Raw genomic sequence first — 21,805 nt, forward strand, 5'->3', positions numbered from 1 at the left:
TTTCTATATTTCTTTCCTAATCTTCAATATGAATGTGTAACTTGCTTTTTTTCCCCTTGACATAAATAGACATTTATTTGGGGATGAGCATTACAACCTTAAAATGATTGTCTTGATTGATAATAACAGAGCATCAAAGATGCCTTGCTTCAATATTCATGTTTTAATGTGTATACCGACCTGCATTTTAGTGCCTATTTCCTATCAAACTGGTATAAGTATAATTTATGTAAATGAACTCTGAAACCGTATGTCTGCATTGGTTAGGAAGAGAAAACAGGATATTGACACAAGAAAGAATAATACAGGATTGGGAAAATACTAATGCTACCTATTTTTCTGCTTCTTTTATGTTCATGTGATTTATTTATTTTTTTCTGTCTTGGAAACTGCACAATTTTATTACCTTTATCAATAGGTTTATTTATTTCATAGTATGCTAACTATACAGGACTTCAATAATGTCAGGTACTTTTGTAAATAACACAATCTAGCTTTCCAATAAAATATATATGAGCAAATAATTTGAGGCAAAACCTATCAAACACAAGATATAAATTATTAAGTAAATATTGGATTAAGATAAGTATAAAATATAAAGTCATGCTGAAGTAGTTCAATTATCTGAAATGGATAATTCAGTCAGTTCCTTTTTAGGCATCTGGTTTACATGGATATGTTAACAATTTACTTTAGAAATCTTGATTTAGAAATGCTTTATTGTGTGGAGGTTGTACTATGTTAAACTATTATTTTGATACATTTAGCCTCTTTTGGAGAAGTCAATGCAGTTAATCCTCGTTTAGCAACCACAATTGGGACCAGCAACTCAGTTATTAAGTGAAGCAGTCACTAACTGAAACCACAACTATGCTTATGATCTTTACATCCATCTTTTCTTTGCTTTATAGACCCATGAAGGTTGTACAGTAAGTGTGGGGATTGATCTAAGATTATTTTTTCATCACTGTAGTAACTGCAAATGATTGCTAAATGAGGCAGTCACTAGCTGAGGACTACCTGTAATCCAAGAAATGTATACATTTCAGATAGCACAATTCAGGAATTTATTTTGAAAATGTATCTTGTACAAAAATATCGGGTATAAACAACTAATAATAGAAACCAACATGTTTCACATTAGTTATGGAGGTTTTGACTGTGTCAGCAGTATTAATAACATAAACACTTTACTAATTTAAGAACACTGAAGTTACATATTTTGTTAAAATATACTCTTTCCATTATTTAATTAATGATCCAAAATAAGCAGTTTTGGCATGTGTTTTAGCAGGTGTATAACTAAAGTGCTAATAAATTAAGGAAATTTGAAGAAATCAGGGATTTCTTAATTCAATCACAGCTAAAGACATAGTCACTAATATGTATATATGAAGATACCATTAATTTAGAGAGAACCACATAGGGACAGGACTTAAACTTTTTGAATTGGGGTGTACAAAAATAGACTAGATTCAAAAAGTATATAAAAACAATATGCAGTTTACACTGATACACTTGATACAATGACTATTTTCTTACCTGATAATGTATTTCTTTTGAATCAAGTTTCCAATCTGTAAAATCAGAATTGTATAATCAATTACACCTCATAAGAAATGGTAATATGCGCACAGACATAGACAAACCCTGTTCAAACATTTTCTTTGCCTTCACATTTTGGATGGGTTTTTATTGGGCTATCAATATAGTTCAACATTCATAATCTTTTTTTACATTGCATGAAGATATGCATAATAGAGAAAGAAGCATTTTAAAACTAACTAAGACAATAAAGGGTCATCATTTCAGAGATATTTCTTTACTTAAACAGAGAAATAGAATGACCAAGAACAAAAAAGCAGTGAGAGTGGGATCAGCTTTCTTGCGGGCTTGACGATGGCTGATCATCCTGCAGCAGCCAATGATAGGACTGATCTACCTAGCTTCTAGAAGGCCAGAGCAGGACTGGTCTACTGGTTCTCTAGGTGACAGAACAGCAGCACTGAAGTGACCACAAATTTGCCAGATTTCAATCCACAGGAGTCATGTGTCCTGGATTTTGGACCCATTTGAGGTACCTTGGTTCAAAAAAATGGTGCACTGTTTCACCCAGTTAAAGGTTACAAGCACTAGTTATACCTTTAACTGAGCTACTGAATAACTCCAACTGGTTGAATACAAAAACCACAGTAAATCAGACAGCTTGCTTATAACCCACAGTCACTAGAATTCACCCGGTGCGCTAAAGCCCAAATCAACCAAACCAATTACTGCAAGGCATGAGACACGCATATGTCACTTTAAAAATCCATTGCCACAACAAAAATTAAAAGAAATAATCAATACAGAACTGCATATTACTCTTAAGAAATAAGCTTGAATTTAATACGATAGGTTGTAAAATTAACGAATTCAAAGCCCTGGCACTCCCGAAATCTGACTTACAAATGATTTTAATTTTTTATTTTTAATAATATTTAAATGTTTGAAATGCTAATGTTATTTCATTTGTGATTTTACAGTTGAAGGCTGTAAGATGTGTGTGTGTGTGTGTGTGTGTGTGTGTGTGTGTGTGTGTGTGTGTGTGTGTGTGAAAATCAAGCTTTGAGATTATGACCTATTTCTTCCCACTTTCATTTTACAACTTTATTCTCAGAACAAAATAGACTACTAGAACAGTAGAGATATTATAAAACCATCTAGTTGTGACACTTTTTCCCATTTATTCCTAATACATATAACATTTAATTAAAAGCCATAAAATTAAAGTTTCATACTTGGTTTCAATCTTAATAAGATGCAATCCAAACCTTTTGCAGGATATTCCGATATTAAAGCAACAAAACTTATAATGGATCCTTCTGCAATCTCAGAGTTCTTCATCTTATGTCAATAAGTGTCTTGATGTTTTTATACCAGCATCACTATCACTTCACTGAATATAAATAGTTCCAAAAGAGGAAGGGCAAATTTCTGTTTTGATACTACCCTAATTATATCCTGTAGGTCAGCATTTACTACAGAGGAAGTATACACATTCAGTAAGACTAGTGAGAAAATAGGGGAACTCTAGAAGTACATCAATGAGGAAATTGATGTAGGATTAAAAACTCCATGTTTTCAAATCATTATATGCATTTTGAAAATCATTTCTCTACTAACATTTAAATTTAAATACGAAGAACCAGCAATATCTTAGCATCACATAAATCTGTTGATTCTGAATTAAAGTTTCTACAGATACATTATATTAAATAAAGTATGTCACGCTTTTACTTACTAAAGATGTGGTGTAAATCAAACAAATGAATTAAAAATAAACTTTATAATGCATCCAGATTGTTAATGCTGGGTAGTGTTATGTTTTTGTAGTTGTATTTCTACATCCATTTTTAAAAAGACCATCTGTCATAAACATTTATAACATACTCTTTTAACAATAAAAAAGGAATGTAAAAAAAGTGTCTGCAGTATCTCTAATAGGTCTGACTGCAGAATGAATAACTGAATGAATGATCAGGTTTCAGCAATTATTTAGGATTATATGAATGGTCGAATCAAAAAGGAATTTAAAGATCAGTTACCTTAATAACCTTTCCTTAATGATTCAAATGATGATAAAATTAGGAAGGTTTAATAATACATCAGTTAAGCTGGGGCAGGGAGCCTATGGCCTCCAGATTTTTAGACTTCTATATCAGATACCGAAGTCTCACTACCTCAGGTATTTTATCTGGACGCAGTAGTGAGTTCCACTTACCTTTGCTACCAGTTTGGAAGTGTGAGCGCACGCAGTGTTTCTGCGCAAGCGCAGAGTGTCCATGATGATATCCGGGTGAGTGGGTGGAGCCTCCCGCTGCCACCACTACCTGTTTGCCCGAACCGGGGCGAACCAGTAGAAACCCACCACTGTCTGGAACTGATAAGAAACTGAAATCTACAGACATCTAGGTGGTTGCTGATCACCAAATATTTAATCCTCTCTCCCAGTGGAGATCTGTTCACTGGTATGTTAGTACCTACTAGATTTCTTGCACTTGATAGCTATCTAGCAGGAACTTGTCCAGGCAATTTCTGAGAATGGGACATGATTAAATGGGAGAAGAAAAAACTATCTATCTATCTATCTATCTATCTATCTATCTATCTATCTATCTATCTATTATTTATCAAAAAAGAAAAAGAAAAAAAGAAAACTACAACATTGTCTCCTATGTGGGTGAAAACAACCCAGAACTTTGTGTGGAAATACTTAAAAGAACACATGCCTCAAAAATTTTAAAAAGGTAAAATGAATACTTGAAGTGGGTAAATCTGAGAAGTATTTTTACCAATTTGCCTTTTGATAAAGGAGTATTTAGAACTATGCGTTCTAAGGTTTTTAATGTTTTTTAATCTTTTAAATGTTTTTAGAATGGTTTTTTTAAAAAAAAAATGTATTGTGAGCCGCCCTGAGTCTCCGGAGAGGGGTGGCATATAAATTTAATAAATAAATAAATAAATTTAATGTTTGGATAAATTTACCAAAGCAGCTACTTGTGAGAGTGCTCATATTACTCTTAATAGCTTCTATTTAAATCAAAAGAGTTGTAACTACACCACTAGTATTTTTTTCAGGAAAAATAGTTTAATAAAAAAAAAGTCCCTCCCTCCCAAAGAATATATTCAACTTTGTAAACTCACCTGTTTAAAAATTCTCCAATTTCTCCTGGAGATCTAAGAAGAAAATGAAACCTGCAAATTTAAATTCAGAATGTTAGTTTATTGTAATCCATTGGTTTAAGGAAATGCATTATAAAAAGGTAGACTACATAATATACATGCTGATAAATACTAGCAAGTATTTGGGAAGTCTTTCATCGATGTATAAGATGTTTAAGACACTGGGAAAATTCCCTTCTATACAAATTATCTCATTTAGTGTTCTGCAGTTTGGCATTACATTTAAACATTCTTCCTGTGTCATTCTTAAGACTTTCTAGTGAACTTCCTTCTCTTTTCCCATATTAAATATACACTAAGAAAGTATTTTTGAAATACAGAACAAGGATTATAGATGGGTTATTTCCAGTCAAAGCCTCAACTGCTAAGCGCAAACATGTTCCGATAACTTGGTCATCTCTTGCTCATCACCCATGATTCAGCTACAGTACTGCTGGCTGTTCTCGGAATCACAGACAAGGTGGAATGGCCAGATTCATTTGCTGTCTTGTTGAGTAAAGCTTAACCGAAATCAAGAAAAACAAGGGTCCTCCAGACCATTATAACTATAGTAACAACAAACCAGGGCACTTTCCAGGTAAAACTGATCTCCAATGTTTAAACATCCCAGCAGAGGTACATTAGCATCATATTGCCCTCCTCCTCCTCCTCCTCCTCCTCATTCCACCTCCTCCTTATTCCACCCAACTACAAATGACTCAGGATGGTTCAGGGATAGACAACATTAAAAGACAACATTAACACATTGTAAGCCGCCCTGAGTCTCCGGAGAAGGGCGGCATATAAATCAAATTAAATAAATAATTAAAAAAAAGGAATAAACCATACAAGAATAAACAAGAATACAAGATGATAAACCAGAGAGGCACAAAAACCCACACAACTTAAAGTTATCCTCGCCAAAGGTCCAAGCAAGAACTAGTTCTTCAATGCTCTTTGAAAAAGTTATTTTACATTCACTGAGAATAAGACAATTGAAACAGGTAAGTTTTATTTTTCTAACTGTTAGGTCCAAAACCAAGAATAACATGCAATTCTTCCAGGATCAGCTTCTCTATTGATTTCATACCTATGAACAAACTTTTGTCAGACTAAGGACTCTACTCCACTATCTGCATATACTCTAAACCAGGGGTGAAATCCAGCAGGTTCTGATAGGTTCTGGAGAACCGGTAGCGGAAACTTTGAGTAGTTCGGAGAACTGGCAAATGCCACCTCTGTCTGGCCCCAGAGTGGAGTGGGAATGGGGATTTTGCAGTATCCTTCCACTGCCATGCCCACCAACCCATGTCCACAAGCCACACCACACCCACCAAACCACTCCCACAGAACTGGTAGTAAAAAACATTGGATTTCACCACTGCTCTAAACTATTAGGGAGGGGCTGTCTTCACCCTTCCTCTCACTGGTAACATACAGACTGAGTTGCTTCTTACTCCTCTGGAATACACCCCTCCCTCCTGGAAATCCACCTCCTTTCTATATTCCATTACACTGACCTTCCTAGGGTAGTAGAGAAATGTCTAAAATTCAGGGTCAACCTCCAATTAAGTCAATCCATTACTTTTGTGGACTTCCTCAATAATATTTTAATCATTTAAATACTGCGGCAATTACTTGTTCTCCTAGATGACCCAAATTTGCATCTTATGTAATTTAATTTCTGACAGCATGCAAAGTTGTTCATAATAGTGACAATCAATTAGACAAGAGGTATACTGAGTCTCCACCTTGTGGAGAAGTAATATTTTGCTTGGTATTCCTAGAACTCTCTGGATCTAGACAGATTAAATCCACGACCCTTCTTTGAGCTTAGAACAAACATGGAGCTACTTCACAATTGCCTTCCATTAGATACCTATGAGGAGATATAACCCTAATGTAATAAACTTCATCCACCTAATATTCTGCATTATATAATCTGGCAGAATTATTACGTTTACCTATCCCAATTGGTATCTATATTCACTATAATTCCTGATACCTTTCTTAAACTGTCGTCCTTTTTATTAAATGCCCACTTTCAACCAGAAAAAGTCTTCCAACAAGTTTTCCCCCCAAATCAAATATAAACTATTGTTATTGTTGTCTAAGAATTACTTGATCTACTTTTAAAAACTGTTTTTATACCAACAGCAATTCCTTATGTTATAACGAATTTCAATGTCCTTATTTCAGAGGCAATTAAGAGTGTATAGTATTAAGGTCAATCACAAAAGAAGGAAGATGCAAATTTCAAATTTGTTCAGGTACTTCAAAATTCAAGATGCATGTGATAGTTTTAAGTTCTTGGCCTACAAAAATGATAAATCGCAACAGTATAATACTTAAGTGACAGTTAGTGAACAAATCCACTTAACCGTATTTTCTAAATGGCCAATTCAAAACCTGTAACACAGCAGTCAACTATGTATTCTAAGAAAAAAGCTTAGTGTACATGACAAGTTTGAGCAATCACACTTTACAATCAATTTAACTCAGGGCAATACACAACTGCTGATGTGGAAGTTTCCTGCTGTGAAAGAAAATGAAGTCATTATTTCCCCCTCCCCACCAAAATGGGGGGGGGGAGTGTAACAGCACAGTCAAAAACAACTTACAATATGACTATGATAAAATATTCCAAAACAAAATGTCTAGGCCCCAAACAAATTTTCAATAATATTTTGTTTGTCCTCAATTGGTATTCTCTCTCTTCTTTTCAAAGTGGCACATTAAACAGAAACAAAAGATGTCCATCAGGAAATATGGGTCAACCAGTCTTTCTGCTTTTCTCTTACTGATCTTAACTTGCTGTAGGAATATTGTAGTATTAACTCCATTGCAAATGGATGTTTTCAGGATGGAGCCTGGATACCCTAGCAATCAGAATGTTGATCGTCCATCTCTAGTTCATTCAACATCTGATGATGTACGAGACATAGAATTTTAAGTTTGTCTTGACATTCTCTTTACTCTGCAGATGAATAAACACTTCTTATATATAGAAGATATAATGTACGTAAGCGTTCTCCCTTAACCATTCTGAATATCTTCAGATGCAAATGGGATCACTTAAGAATGCACAATAAATATCTACCTTAATTATTTTTTTGTATTAAGGAAAAGTTGTTTTTTTAACACTTGCTGATCTTTTATGGCTCAGAAGCCAAGGATGGGCCTGCTTAGTATTTGAATGGCAGTCTTCCAAAAATATTTGGCTTGTAGACTATATAGAGAAGTTTAAGACATCTTGGAAGAAAGCAGTGACAAACCATACCACAGAATCACCATGTTTGACCTCAAGGAGACTGAACATTTAAGTTTGGCTTCAATTGATTGTGATGAAGGTTTTTCTCTACCCAGACAGCAACTCCTATAGGATGGGATTACAGATATGTTAATGTAAAAATTAGCAACTTGTCTGCCTCTCAATTCTAAATGAGAATTCTTTGAAATTCACATGGGATCACAGGATGTAGGTATCTTGGCAGATACCAACATAAAAATGTGTTAAAAACAACAAAGTGTTTCTTTGACTCTGTGTTAATGTGAAGTGTAGAATGGTTTCCATTCAAGCCCTCCAGCTGTGTACTCACCAACAGCGCGCAATCAAACTTAACAAGCAACACAATAAAAACATATTAGTGGTCAATATTATTGTGCTGCTGGGCTAAACAACCTTGGCAGTCATCTTATTTCTGAACTCAGTTAAAATTTCAGGATAAAACTTTTCCAGTTTTTCTTTTTAAAGGAAGGAACCCTAGTTTTTATATATTCTTATATTCTTCTTCCCTTCTTCTACTTTCACCATAGAATAATTCAAATAGCATAGCTAGTAGAAAATTAAATTTCAGATATACCTGATGTGTGACTGGAACTGACAGCCATGGAGTTAATCTCGTCAGGATAATTAATAACATTTCCTGGAAATTAGCTCTCCACTCTGAATCAGGACAGGTTGCCCCCTATGACTAAGACGTACAAGCTGGCAGGCAACGTAATCTTTGTAAGTCTTAACATAATTTCATGTAAGAATGAAATTGGAGAACTACTAAATTATGATACTTCATCATATGGTTATAGAAATAGAAATAGAATCATAGGCCTGGAAGGGGCCTTGGGGGCCTTATAGTCCAACCTCCTGCCCAAGGCAGGAATTCTTATTCCATCATAGATAAATGGTTGTCCAGTCTTTTCTTTAAAAAATCTGCAGCGATGGAACAGTTACAACTCTGTGTTCTTCCAAGAACTAAAGGCTACTCAGAATTATTAATCCACTGTTGATTGATCATCAAATAAGCAGCAGAAAAATTATTCTGAAGTTCAGGAAAATACCTGGACAAGCAAACTGAATGTTTATTGTTATAAATAGCAGCTTTTTTAAAAAAATCAAGAAGCCTAAGATTGAAGAAATGCTGTAATAATTGGATTTATCCTGGCCTATCACCATAATAAAATCTGAATCTAGTGCAGTATGCATGATTCTCTTATAAGCAGCATTATGCTGAAAGTTAATGATTACATTATGAAATAAAAACTATAAAAGGTATGTTTAAAACTCTATAGATTACCATTAAAAAAACCTGAAGACAAACCTCAGTGAAATAGATCCTGTATTTTAGGAACTCCTAAAATTAATTGTGCAGACTTTAACTGTGACATTTCTGGTCAAAACCTCAGCACCTCATCTTCTCAAGATAGACAATGTTTTGATCTTATATAGAGGGGGAGGGGAATCACAAATGGCACCACAGTTCCTTCTTTTCCTTTTATGGACAAAAAGCAGAAGAAAAGTAATTCAGTTCAGTAAAATGCTCATTTCAGGCATTCACTTTAAAAAAATGTGCAAGTTGTAATGCAAATCTCCCTTTCTCCCTTAATGAAAATGGACACACCCTGAATGAATAAACAAACAAACTTTTGTCTTCTCAAATATTTGGGGAGTTAGATGTTGTTCCTATAATGTATAGAATAAATGCATTCTATACATTAATTTCCATGATGGTTTAAGTGTGCTCATGGTTTTATCAGTAGTATTTGACTCATTTTTAAAACAGATTAAACTGAACAGAAGAGTAGCAAAAATGCACATATGCATTAGTTGCTATTTACAGTTTTTACAGATGTCCTACAGTACAAGGTCTCCCTCTATCAACATGCTACATGCTGTCTTTGAGTTTTTAAAAAAGTATCTTAACACAAATAGGGAAAAAAAGGCTGAAAAGCTAATTAAAAACCCATTATTAGTCAGCTTGTGCAAGTATCAGGAATATTATACAGGCAATTTCCTCAGTGGCTTGAAAGATTTTGTTATGCCCTGATTAGATGTCCTAATTTAGATCATATGCAATTGAATGTGACAGTATTCATATGGCACCAGAGAGGGCTTTTCCTCTAGAGAAGAAAATATTTTTCTAATTATTTTACTTGATTAAAAAAAAAGAAAAGAACTACACTGATCTAATTCTGCTGATTGCTGGCTGCCAGCAGTTTGGCAGTTTGAGTCTCACTGCCTCAAGGTTGACTCAGTCTTCCACCATTCCGAGGTCGGTAAAATGAGAACCTAGCTTGTTGGGGGCAACATGCTAACACTGTAAAATTGCTTAGAGATGGCTGTAAAGCACTGTGAAGTGGTATATAAGTCTAAGTGTTATTGCTATCCGAGTTAAAAGCTTATGGTGGAACAGCAGGCCATCACACAGGCACTTGGAGAAGAAACAAGACCCAAAAAGCTTGATAACAAATAAAGAAGGAAAAATTGTGCACTGCAACTAACTCATATCTTTAATCTCTGAATCAAACCAGCACTATTGTGGCTGGACGAACTAGTTCTACATAAAACAGATGATGGGGAAGAAGTTCAAAATCTTATAGAAGTTTTCATTAATCCAGTACTGTCAGATATATCAAAATATAAGAGAATTAAAACATCCATCACCCACCAACTAGCTTGGCAGAAATGAATAACATAGTACGGCACATCTGGAAGACAATAGATTGGAAACGACTTCTATATGAACTTTAGGTTAAAAAAATGTAGCATTTTCATACCATGTTGAAAAATGTACATACTATTGAACTGTATTCTTTACTTCTCACAGATCAAAGAAGAAATAATTGTGTTCTAGCTGCTTATGAGAGAGACAGTGACACAATTAAAGTCCTTTGGTCCAGGCTGGCTACTTTCGAGGAATCATAACCTTCTAAATGACTGCAGAAAGCAATTCAGTGATACTCTAGCCAAAAACTGTCCCCTTTGAGTCACATTTTAATTGTGTACATGGGAATGGAGGTTTCTCAGGGATGAAGTGCTCCTTCCTCACTCTTAAACCCCAAATTTCCCACTACTAAAAGTCAACCATCTTGCCACTGAACTTTGCCACAATTTCAGAGTGTTTGTGGTCCACAAATAGGGTAGTTGGGAAGATCACATATGGTTTATGAGCTGCCCATCGGTCAGTTTCACAGCATGTACAGATTCAAATGAGGGTTTCTAAACCAAACTCAACACTTTAGTTCTCCAGTTTGCTTTGGACGCTGATGAGATAGAAAAACAAAAATATGTGGCTCCTGAAAAGAGGTCAGTTTAGTGGGTCACTAATGTGCAAATTTAGTCCAAGTGCTATAACATACTGTCACCAACTAGACACAGCATTGTTGTATATTTAGATTGAAATTATAAACAAATGCAAAACTATTAGCTTCAGGTTGATATTCATTCAATTTCTATAGCCACCCATTTTAGTCAATGATTCTGGGCAGCTTACAATTCAAAAATTTTATTTATTTATATTTTACATTCCTAAATTGCCCATCTCTCTCAAAGAGATGTTGCAATACTAAAAATACTAAAAACATTTTAAAACAGTAAAAACACTAAAAACATCCAAATATACGTAGGAGCAAGATATTGGCCAGTTAGCAATATAGCCAGGAAATGGGGCCCTTGACATATTCAGCACCCCAGATTGCTGAAGGCCTTATGGGCTGGGGCCATTCTAATTGCCAAAAATAAATTACATATTGAATACGTACATACAACAGATATATATGTATACAGAAAAAGGAATTGAAATATCCAAGTTTGGAACATCAAAAGACCAAAATTTTAAGAAAAAAATATAAAATGTACTTATAACTGAAGACTAAAGTTAATTCATCAGACAATCTTGTTCTATGTATTATGGACTCCTCAAGAAAGATTTTAAAAAAGATGGATATCAATTTTTTTGCGTTGGCATTGTAATTTGAGATTTCTCTGACTCATATTATTTGGTCAGGTTTCTTTATGGCTCTTTTTTGTTTTCAAGTGATTACATCTGTTAACATAACCCTGAGAAAACCCACAGTAGTTAGTAAATGAGATGCTGAATTATACTCCAAAATATGCAATTTTATGAAGAACTGGCTGTATTGAGTCTGAGAGTCGGCAAAGAGAATTACCCTACATAAGTCGAAATGAATCAACATTTCACATATTAAAGAACGGATTCAAAATATGTGTTCCCTCTTGAACTTTAACATTTCTTAATATTCTTAATATTATAAAAACAAGATGAAGAAACAGGATGTTTCTATGTGGCCTAGTTTAATAAAATGATAACAGAAGCAAACTAATTATATATTAATATTATAAGAACCAGTTGAATGTAGTTGTTAAGGCACCAGAAGAGAGATATTGAATTTTAGTCCTGTCTTAAGCACAAGGCCAGCTGGGTGACTTTGAGCCAATCACTCTCTCTTAGCCTTGGGAAAAAGGCAATAGCAATCCACATCCAAAATGTTGCTAAAAAACTCCAGGGACTCATTATCAGGTATAATTTTCCCTCTGATTGTATTACTACTATTGTTTTTATCTTTATGGACTTTTACAATAATTATGTATTTCTGTGCATAAAATGAATAACTACAGGTAGGCGTATAAACACAGAGAGTAAGTTCTGTTCGATTCAGTTAGCTGTGAGATAGTTTTCAAACACCCATCATTGTCATTCCACAACTAATCAGAGCAATTTGATGGTGATCTATGATTGTCTTCACTTTTGCTGCCTTGAAATTTTAAAAACAAAGAGCAAAGGTGGTAGAAGCTCAGGAACCAGCAGGAAGGGTAAGGCAAGACTCCTTGTGTGAAGAAACATCTTAAAAATAATACAAATAAATAAACCAAAACATCATCCCTCAGCAACAACAAACTGATCTAGAAATAAACCAGCTCAGCTTTCCAAAGCTACCGACACCATGAGAACACAGGAGTTTAGAGTTGCTTTTGATGTGGTACAGAATCTGTCTGTAGAAGTAGCTTCAGTACTAGATAAAGATGCAGATGAGGTACTTATAGTTACCCAAAACAAATCTTAAACAACCTAAGCTTGCTAATGTATGAAAAAAATAAGAAACTGTTCATTTAACTGCTATTTTGTATTTGTTTGAATTATGCTATATAATTTAGAAATCTTATTTTATGTAATTTTCTAAGTCTACTATAAGTTTTCACCCCATCTGGAATTGTCTACTAACTTTAATGAAATTGTACTTCCCATGACTGGCATAATGCCATAACAACATTTTTCAGATTTTCTTCTTGTTATTACTTGCAGTTTCAGACAGAATACAGCAAACTTAAGATATCCTTAACAAGCAGGTCCAGTAGTTTTTGTATTCACTTATGCCACCTTCCCCTTATACAAAGGAATAAAACAAAATTCTTACAACTGCCAAGCATAGATCTATAGTAATTATTTTTCATTCTGATTTCTTTCACTCTTTCTTTTCTTCCATCTCCAGTTTTTTCTCAAATTTTATTATTGAGATCATCCACAAAATGGCCATTCTAACATTCAGAATCTCTGATATCCCTTGCACCCTTCTCAAATTCTCTCAATCAAATCAATCAAGCTTATATTCTTTGCCATGTGTGAATGGATTTACACTTAAACCATATTCAAAGCAGATCTTTTTCAATGCCTTTACTAATTATCATTTTCAACATAATCATTTTTTCTGTGCTCTTTTGTCTCAATCCTAGTCATATATTTATGTCATTTAGCAGAATAATTTTCCCAGATATTATTCAGTCAAACCCTTGTAAAATATATCCCCAAAGTCATTTCTAGTTATTTCATAATCAGCCTTCATTGAAATGTGGTGCAGTGGTTAGAATGCAGTATTGCAGGCTAACTCTATCCACAGCTTAGAGTTCGATCCTGACAAGCTCAAGATTGACTCAGGCTTCCATCGTTCTGAGGTCAGTAAAATGAGGGCCCAGATTGTTGGGGGCAATATGCAGATGTTGTAAACTGCTTAGAGAGGGCTGTAAAGCACTATGAAGCGGTATATAAGTCTAATTGCTATTGTTATTGATTCCTGCTTTCAAACACACCATTACAGCCTAGGTTACTCCAGTTCATTTGCTGATGTATATTTCAGGTCTTTTATTCATAATTAAAATTGCATTTCCACTTCTAGGCATGCATTCATCAATTATATCCCACAAAATCAGACCATCTTTCTTCAATTTCATTACATATTTCCCTTTTTTCTTAGTTTCACAGGCACCAAGAAATCATTTTTCTTTCTTTCTTTCGCTTTTTGTCATATAGTAATTCATAATCATTAAACTGATTAATCATTAAATTGTTCTTACATTCTGAATTGCAAACATCTATAGCTGCAGTCATCATGAGATAGGCCATAGAGATTGACCTTCACCCACACCACACAACATTATTTTAATCAACTGCAACTTTCACCTAATGCTTTTTAATAAGATAAATAAAATAGAAACTAGATGCAAGAATCATATAGGCCCGTGATGGCGAACCTATGGCATGCGTGCCACAGGTGGCACGCGGAGCCATATCTGTGGGCACGCAAGGCATTGCCCTAGCTCAGTACGCATTCCCCTTCCAGGAGTTTCCACGCAGCCCGTTTTGGATGCCAGGTAAGTACAGGGCTTGCGCAGAGGCTCTGGGAGGGTGTTTTCAGCCTCCAGAGAGCCTCCAGGAGGCGGGGGAGGATATTTTTGCCCTTCCCAGGCTCCAAGAAAGCTTCTGGAGCCTGGGGAAGGCGAAATGGACGTTGGCTTACTTGAACGTCCTTTTTCAGGGCGCTGCAACTACATTCCATGGCCGGGGATCTTCACTTATACGTAGCTGACCACTGGGTGTTAATTATTCAAATCTTTTACTCTGGTCTCCGCCCCCTTTATGCTGATTACTTCAGTCTTTTCATGAAGGAGCTGGAAACCAGGAATCTAGAAGAAAGGAAACAAACAAAGAACACAAACACCAACAACAACAAGCCAGCCAGAGCAGAAAGCCGGAACAAGGGCGGGAATGGAATGTAGTCGCAGCGCCCTGAAAAAGGACATTCAAGTAAGCCAACGTCCATTTTCCAGTGCGCTGCTTCCTACATTCCATGGCTGGGATATACCCAAGCTCAACTATAGGGTGGAAGGCTGACTGCTCTCGGCCACCCCGGCAGAATGGACTTGCTGAAGCACTCGTCTGCCAAATGAAGCCTCAACCGAGGCAAAGGAATCGATCTTGTAATGACGGATGAACTGCGAAGCTGAAGACCAAGTAGCAGCACAACAGATGTCAGTAATGGACACCTGAGTAGCCCACGCAGCCGTTGTCGCTGCACTGCGAGTAGAATGAGCAAAAATCCTGCCTGGAGCCGGTCTGGCCTGGCGTTCATACGCCATTGAAATACACGTCTTAATCCAACGCCCTTCAGTTGAAGAAGACACCTTACGTCCCATGGAAGCAGGATGGAAAGACACCAAGAGGGCCTCAGTCTGCCGAAAGGAAGCCGTCCGTTTAAGGTATCTACGCAGAGCCCTGCACACATCCAACGTGTGCCAACGCTTCTCGTGAGGATGGTGAGGGTCCGGGCAGAAATCAGGCAAGACCAACTCCTGGGCTCGATGAAACCATGAGTTCACCTTTGGAACAAATGAAGGGTCTAATCTCAATACCACTCTGTCCGCATGGAAAATGCAAAGGTCCTTGCGGGCAGATAACGCTGCAATCTCGGAAATCCTCCGTGCAGACGTAATAGCCAACAGGAAAGCCAACTTGAATGATAGGAACTTTAAACTGATGGAAGCCAAAGGTTCAAACGGATCGGATGTGAGAGCGTGAAGAACTAAAGGTAGGTCCCAGGAAGGATAATGATGTACAATAGGCGGCGAGATGACTGTCGCCCCCTGAAGGAAACTTCGAAGCCTGGGATCATGAGACAAAGGCCGACGAGGGTCGTGAGATAGGACCGTGGCCAGAGCAGCGACCTGTCTCCGCAGTGTTGCCGAAGCCAGCCCCTTGTCCAAACCGGCTTGAAGGAATTGCAAGACCTCCAGCACATCGGCCGATGTGGGATCAACATGATGTTTAGAACACCAGGCAGTAAATGCTTTCCAAGAAGCCTCATAAATACAAATCGTCAACGGCCGCCTGGACGATTGAATGGTGTGGATCACATCATCTGGAAGGCCATCCTTCTTTAGGAGCACCCGCTCAAGCGCCACATGGTTAACCGGAGCCACTGGGGGTCTGGGTGGGCGATGACACCTTGGGATAGCGACACCTTGTGTGGAGGAAGAGTCCAATGGGGAGCTGTGGAAAGATTCACCAAGTCTGCGTACCATGCTCTGCACAGCCAGCAAGGGGCGACGAGAAGGAGTTCGGCCCGTTCCCTCAGGACCTTCCTGATGACTTTCGGGATCAACAGCAGCGGAGGGAAAGCGTAAAGCAGGCCTGGGGGCCACCGACAACGAAGGGCATCGTGCCCTTCTGCTCCCCTGCAGGGAAACCGAGAGAAGAACCTGGGGAGCTGTGTGTTCTGAGGCGTGGTGAAGAGATCCACCAGGGGTGTCCCGAACCTCTGGATTATGTCCTGAAATGTTCCCGGATGAAGGCGCCACTCTGCCAGATCGAGATGTTCTCTGCTGAGCCAATCCGCCCGAACATTGGCTTCTCCAGAAATGTGATCCGCCCGAATCGACTTCGTGTGGCGCTCTGCCCAAGACAACAGTTTCTCCGCCTCTAACATCAAGGGTTTGGATCGAGTTCCCCCTTCTCGATTCACATGGGCCTTCGTTGTCATGTTGTCCGTGAGGAGCAGGACATGTTGACCTTCTAAGAGATGACGAAACCGGCGAAGGGCCAGATGTGCCGCTCGCAGCTCCAACCAATTGATGTTGTGCATCCTCTCCTCCGGAGACCAAAGACCTTGCACAACTTCATTCAGCAGGTGAGCACCCCACCCTTGTAGATTCGCGTCTGATGTCACCACGAGTCGATCTGGTTCCAGAAAGGTGCACTCCTTCGACAGCGCCGGCGATAGCCACCATAGGAGCGATGACTGAACTTGAGCTGGGAGAAACACAGGTGTCTTGGACGTGCCTCTCCCCGACTTCTGGAACCGTAGCAGAAACCACTGCAACTGACGGGAGTGTTTGCGTGCCCAGGGAACAATAGCTATGCACGACACCATCTTCCCCAGGAGTTGGGACAGCAGCAGGGGGGACACCGCCCTGTGGGATCTCACCTGAGACACCAGACTTCTGAGGCTGCGGATCCGGTCTGGTGAAAGAAACACTTGGCCCATGCTGGAGTCTATGATCGCCCCCAGATGAAGAATACGCTTGGTGGGCGTGAGGTGACTCTTCGGGAAGTTGATGGTGAAGCCGTATTGTTGAAACACATTGATCACAGCTGTTATGTCTCGAGCTGCCTGTTGTGGGGAAGACGAAAGGACAAGAATGTCATCGAGGTAATACAGGATTCTCACTGGTATCAAGCGGAGCTGAGCTGCGAGCACTGCCACCAATTTGGTAAATGTTCTTGGAGCAGAAGACAGACCGAAGGGCATCGTGCAGTATTGAAAATGACGGCCATTGTACTTGAATCGGAGGAATCTGCGATGAGCTGGGTGGATTGGCACATGCAAATAGGCCTCCTTGAGATCCACCTATTGCAACAAGTCGTCTTGTCTCACACAAGCCAGAATTGACTTCAAGGACTGCATCTTGAACCTTTGATACAGGATGAATTGATTTAGAAGTTTTAGGTTCAAGATGCTCCTGACCCCGCCCAAGGACTTGGGCACCAGGAACACAGTAGAATAAAAGCCTGTCCCTTGCTGGGACACGGGAACTGATTCGATGGCATTGATGGAGACGAGATGATGGATTTCTGCTTCCATCAGTTGTCTTCTTGCGGGAAGCGGTGACACCTGACAACGGATGAAACGACTTGGAGGGGTGGGGAGAAAATCCAGACACAGACCAAAGGTCACGGTGCAAAGGATCCATTGTTCGCACTTGGAAGACTCCCATTGATGATGAAAACCTTGGAGACGACCACCAATGGGAGCCAACGGCCTTGAGTCACTTGCCTCGTCTGTATCCGGATCCCCGGAATGGGCGCTTAGACTGGAGATGCGGCCTGCCTCTGTCCCGAAAGGACTGTCTGTCCAAAGGGCGATCTGATCCTTGAGAATAAGGTCTTTGATGATAGGACATCCCTGATCCAGTGAAGGGACGAAAGAGATGTTGCTGCCCGTATGGAGCATACCTGCGTTCCTGTCGTCTGTAGGATGACGGAAGGATCTTGTGCTTATCCTTGTCCTCTATCAGCAAAGGATCTAGTGCCGATCCAAACAACTTCGAAGCTGAGTAAGGCGCAGACGCCAGCTTCCATTTGGTCTTAGCATCAGCTCTCCAATTACGCAGCCAAAACATCCGACGAGAAGTCACCGCCGAAGACAATGCGCGAGAGGCAAACTTAGCAGCATTCAGAGAAGCGTCTGCTGAATATTCTGCAGCAGCCACCAGTTTGTTGACATCGTGATGCAATCTGATGTCATCAGGAGGCAATCTCTCTTGTAATTGGCGCAACCAGAGCAAGGAAGCCCTAGTGAAGAAGGAGGTAGAAGTGGCTGCCTTGACCGCCCAGGCAGCCGCCTGGTGCGTCTTCCTAAAGGCCAACTCTGCCTTCCGATCCTCTGCTTTAAGCCCATCAACGATGTCCGTAGTAATGACAGAGGATGAAGTGAGAGCTGCAACTGGAGCGTCAACCAAAGGCAAGGCCAGAATGTTCTCCAATTCGGGAGCAGAACAGTAAAGTTTCTTGCCAAGGGCACTGGGAGCAGTCAAAGAGCCAGGTTGAGCCCAACCACTTTGAACAACTTCAGCAAACAAAGGCGGACAAGGAATAACATCCTTGTCTGGTTTGGACACTTGGAACAAAGGGTCATGTAGAGAAGTCTCCTTTGAGGCGTCAGCAGCAGAGACAGAAGACAAGCCAAACTTTGTGGTCACTTTGGCCTTGTGAAGGAGAGATCGAAAAACCGACGGTCTGAACAGGCCTCTGAAAACTGGTTGCTCAGGAACGAAGTCCTCATCTTCTGACAATTCCATCTCCTCAGGAATTTCTTCTTCCACCTCAGACTCATCACTGGAATCATAACCATGATGCGCAGATGTAGACGGTCTTTCAGACAAATGACCCTATCGTACAGGTGGTGGAACAGGATGTTGACCAGGCTGCACACCCTGCTGCAACCCTGTGGACAGAATCCTTGCCAAGACATCCGACAACATAGCCTGAAGATTCATTTGTGGCTCAGTCACAGTAGAAGGTCCTGCAGGCACAGCTTGTGAAGGCTCAGCATGCGAAGCAACGGATACAGCTTCCACCTCAGGTTCAGCCTCCTGAGCTTGATGAACCATAACAGGGACCTCTATGGTACAAGGTCTGGTCACTTCTTGTTGACTATCACCAGTTTCCTGGATCACACTAGACATCTCTGGAGGAAGATGATGAGGCAAATTCCCAAAGACAGGGAGAGAAGAGATTACAGGATCAGCAGAAATTTCAGAAGCAGATCTCACTTGAGAAGACTGCCTAGCCCTGTTATATTGGCGTTCTAAAGCATTATGCCTTCTAAGAGCATATCTATCTTTGGCAGGAGCCTTTTTCTTAGAGGGTCTGCGAGATCTGGTCCCTTTACTCTTGTCTTTGGCCTTAGAGCCCCTGGGGGGAGGGATGCTAGCAATTCTCTGGGTGGACTGCCCTCTTCTTCCAATTCAGAAGAAATGACAGGATCAGCAATGGCAGCAGAACAATAAAGATTCTGTAAAATAGTGAAGTAAACAATCATTAACATATAAGGACCAATGCAAAAGATAAAAGTCCTGGAATACCAGCCTATCCTCCAGTAGGCACAAAGTTAAATATGCAGGAGCAGTTGGCAAGGCATTAAAATAATAAGCAAACAAAACTACTCCAGTTCCACACACAGCTCAAAGAGCCAGGGAAATATTCCATAATTTATTGTAGCCATTTCGTCCGGTAAACAAAATGGCGGCCGCCACAAGGGCAGACAAATGGCGCCCGTCACTAATTCTAACCAAAATGGCGGCCGCCACGAGGGTGAGACAAAATGGCAGCCACCAAGAATTATGGGCAAATAGCTCTCAAAGGGCACTCCCGCAACTCAGCGGCTCTCCCCAATCAATAATTTTTACTCTCCAGTCCCCTCAGGGAACACCAGACCTCATTTCAACAATATTAGCCTGCTGCCGAACCGCAGCATGCAAGCCGCCCCAAACCGCTCCAAAATGACGGCCGCCCGATTTCGTACACATCGGAGTATGCCTGGAGCCTAGGCATGGACTCCGGAGCCGCTCTACAGGTTTCCTTAATGAAACCTAGCTGGGACTGAGGTGGGAGCGGATGAACCAGCTCACTGGTTGCCCAGCAGCACCGCCTGTGGCAGAATTGCATTCACGGAGCAGCCCAGCAGGGTCTGACTCCAGATGGCTGCTGAAGAATTAAACCTTCAAGAATTCAAGGGTCTGGAATAAAAACCCCAACCTATACCAGCAGTAATAATTATCCAATATAATATATATATATACAGTCCCAGCAACTAGGTGATTAAATGAAATTAATTAAATTAAAACAAGTAAATTAAATTAATTAATTAATTAATTAAATCAATTGAATTAAGTAAATAAACTAAAACCTAGGTAAAACAGAAATAATGCAAAAACTCACGAAGTAGAACACAGAGGAAACAATAACACCAGTGTACTCAGCTACTGAGTGAAAAGAACTGAAGTAATCAGCATAAAGGGGGCAGAGACCAGAGTAAAAGATTTGAATAATTAACACCCAGTGGTCAACTACATATGTGAAGATCCCCGGCCATGGAATGTAGGAAGCAGCGCACTGGAAAAAACAGGGCTTCCGGGCCCACCACTAACCTTTTTGCCATCACGTGTCAAAAGTGTGGGGAGTGTGGGGATTGCGTGTGCATGGGTGGGGTGGGGTGCGGGGGGCATTGAATTATGGGTGTGGGCACGCCCGCGCATGACCCCCTCGCGCTCCCCCCACTTTTGGCACGCGACAGCAAAAAGGTTAGCCATCACTGATATAGGGTATGATAAAACCATTTAAAATTTTTAAAAAGTAACAAAAATAATATAAAGGTTAATACAGTTTTATTATTTCAGTAATTCTTATAAAATGTAAAAAAAAGAGTCACTAGCAGCATAGAACAAAGTCACAGAACTAATGCATTAATTAAAAGCATTCCAAAATAAAAGCATAAAGCAATGAGACAGAGCATTATACATTCCTCAAGACAGAATGTTTCAACAGAATCACACAAAGAAGGTTAATCTGTTAGCGTACTAAAGTTTTGCTGGAAACTGAACAATAAAGAGAAAGTTAATCCAACCTACCCACTAGATAAATAAATAAAAGAGAGATAACATGGAAGCCATAAACTGTTAGAAGGCATTTCCAGGGACAGGACTAGCAGCTATCACAGATTCCTAATCAATATACCCAAAACTCAATTAAGGTAAAGGTAAAGATTTCCCCTTTCCAGGGGGGTCTGATCCTAGGGGGCGGTGCTCATCTGTTTCTCTTAACAAATCTTAATTCTGACAGTCAGCCTTCCACACAAGTTTCACTTCTTCAATTCCTTTCATACATGCATGAATCCTGGAAAGTATTCCTTTTTTGCAACAAAAACTACAACTGTAATGCCAAAAAGCACATACTCTAAAGAATTTCAGAAAAAT

The 21,805-nt window shown here is 39.3% G+C and overlaps 1 protein-coding gene across 2 annotated transcripts in view; it reads right to left on the reverse strand.

The window, feature by feature from the left end:
* CYRIA (CYFIP related Rac1 interactor A) overlaps positions 1–21,805 on the reverse strand; it is a 79,239-nt gene that overhangs the window by 36,643 nt on the left and 20,791 nt on the right. For both annotated transcript variants that reach the window (XM_070955583.1, XM_070955591.1), the window contains exons 3-4: positions 4,687–4,737; positions 1,543–1,577 (exon numbers count right to left, since the gene is read on the reverse strand). The gene's annotated coding sequence lies outside the window, so the exon portion shown is untranslated. The remainder of the gene's footprint in view (positions 1–1,542; positions 1,578–4,686; positions 4,738–21,805) is intronic.

Source organism: Pituophis catenifer, unplaced genomic scaffold (genome assembly GCF_029215685.1).
Source record: "Pituophis catenifer annectens isolate HBS135680 unplaced genomic scaffold, rPitCat1.0.hap2 SCAF_1, whole genome shotgun sequence".
NCBI classification, from domain to species: domain Eukaryota; kingdom Metazoa; phylum Chordata; class Lepidosauria; order Squamata; family Colubridae; genus Pituophis; species Pituophis catenifer.